Raw genomic sequence first — 2668 nt, 5'->3', positions numbered from 1 at the left:
GTGTAGATGGTTTTGCGTCTTCGAAGCCTGCTCCATTTTCTCCTTGTACAACTCCATCATTTCCTGGAACTGTTTACACGGTGCTTCGTACTCCAATTTCATTTTCACCAATTCTTGTTTGACTTCTTTGTTTGGGTCGATTTCTTCGAGTTGCGGCGGCATCCCAGCAATAAAATTCTGAAGTTCTGTAAGATATTCAACCTTGTCTTCTGTTTTTCCAAGCTCATCCTCGACTTTAGCACGGACAACTTTCGACATGGCAAGCTTACTCTTTCCTTTGTGTTCCTTTGATTCCAGACCAACGTGCTCCACTAACTGCTCTATTTCTGAGATTGGGAGCTTACAAATTCCTCCCTCGATTTGGAGTTGCAATTCTTCGAGCTCTGAATCCATCATCTTTCTTCCAGTAAGGTCTCACTTGGCTCCACTTGTGTCCTGTCACTTTTATTAGAGGATGTGTAGACCACAACAATTTACCGCCATTCCTTCAATCGACATTTCTTCAAACACATTTAAACAAAACAACCGTCCGTCCTGCCGGGGTCGCCAAAATGTTGTTCGCTTTAACTAGTGAATTGTCCTTTATTGTACTGCAACCAGTAAATAATTCAAGCGACTACAAACAACTACAAGAGTTAAAGTAAGAGTACAGTGCGATAAAACATCTCTCGCACGAGGTCAAACTCTCACATATCACGTGATTGTGGTACATACTGTGACACATTACATAAGGCCACACATGATATCGTGACTCCAGGTCCGGGAACGCTCAAAATTGGTCAGCTATCGTGCAATGCCAATTTAAGAGAAAACTGGCCGTTTGTATCAAAAGTGAAATGCTGCTAGAAGTGACAGAAAATTGTTTCTGCAAGTATCAAAGATAATCTATTATTACTATTCGAAAGTCAGAACAAGACGATATAATGACAGACAGAAGACATAACAATGGTGTTATTTTATTATAAATTACAACATAACAGGTCAGTCTGGTAGGTTGGGATCAAATGATAATGGTTGACCAGCGTACTCAACCGGGTAAATATATCAGTGAGATTGTCTCTGTATCTGGAATAGATTGCTCTTCAAAAGCCTTATGGTACATAGCATCTCCTTCTGTCAATAGCTCATCATTCGTTTGGGCAATGGCATAATGGCGTTGAAAGACTCATAAAAGCATATTGTCTTCCTCTAGATACGTCACTAAAACCACAGTCACCTTTAACGATTACCTTAGTGTTTGGCATTGTATAATCGCATAAACTATATATACCTGCACAGTACTTTGATGGCTAGAAAGTAGTTAAAAAATCATCGATAGCAAGTCTTGTTGCAAAAACATTTTGTCAAGCAAAACCTGGTGGATGTAAAAACGGCAAAATCGAGCTGCAGCTGGCTCTGCAGGTCTGTGCGAAAGAAATAACCTACGAGTGACAAACAGTGAAGCAAAGTATCACATTCACAATGTCAAATTCACAAATAAAGCTATACCAAGGCCAGCATCAAATTGACCTGATGTTCTTAAGCAAAGAGGTCGTCAGCCACAACAGGCTGGTGTACAAGTATGTTTTGAGTGTAATAAACATTTTCAGTAGGTATTTGTGGTTGCAGCCACTGGAAAGAAAGTCAAGCCAACATGTTAGTCGGGCACTTAGAGGATTCATAGCAAGTAGGGTCCACCGGGTCACCTTCAAAGTGACCAAGGAACAGAATTCCAAGTGAAGGTTAGACCTCTTTGCAAACAATTTAAAGTAAAGCTAATTAAATCGAGACCCTACCACCCGCAGTCCCAGGGAAAGGTTGAGAAATCACACAGACGATTAAAGTGCTACTGAGGCGAATTTCCAAAGTGGCTTTTCAGTACTTAAAATGTTTTTTCAATCTTTGAAGGGCACTAATTAACAATCAACATGTTGAGTAATCATCAAGAGGCTGCCCTAATCGGGGCTTGAAGTATGGTACTATAGTGGGACAAATTCTGAAAACATGAAGCGGCAAAATTATCAGCAGTTAACCACACTATGACGTCACATGGTTGACATCAACAAAAAGAACACTGAGAGTCTCTGCCGTGACTGCGGAATTCACTGTAAACCTCATTGTAAAATGTCTGTTTCGGAAGATTCTGATTCAAATGCAAGCTCCGGGAGTGTCTGAGGTGATGATGGAGAGTGAAAATGAAGAAGATTTCGGCGCAGTTGACTAGTTGAGCCCTACGGTTTCGAGTCCGAGGCTCCTGAAGACTACCCAGAGCTACTGTCCAATGCCTTGGAGTTTCGATGCTGCGATGAAGTCACAGCAGCCATTGGTAAACTTACTTTTGAGGGAATCAAAGGGAATTGTATCCTTGAGCACACACACTCTTAAATCTGATTTCTTCTTATAAGAACATAAATTTCTTACAATGGATTTCTCATTTCAAGGAATTCTCTCTTCTTTTAAGAAAAGAGGGATTAATTCTTAATTTAAGGCTAAGAATTCTCAGTTTCAACAACAGTTCAAATACTTGTGTTCTTGAAAAGGATTGCTTAATTTGAGAATAAAATTCTTGCTTTAAAAATTAGGTGTGTTATTTTGAAATCCCCCCCCCCCCAAAAAAAAAAAATCAGTTAAGGTGTTCATCACTTCTAGAAGTGAATGAAATCATGTTTTTCTTGCAGTGAGTTGGAAC

Source organism: Montipora capricornis, unplaced genomic scaffold (genome assembly GCF_036669925.1).
Source record: "Montipora capricornis isolate CH-2021 unplaced genomic scaffold, ASM3666992v2 scaffold_479, whole genome shotgun sequence".
NCBI classification, from domain to species: domain Eukaryota; kingdom Metazoa; phylum Cnidaria; class Anthozoa; order Scleractinia; family Acroporidae; genus Montipora; species Montipora capricornis.
Note: the sequence above shows the minus strand (reverse complement) of the source record.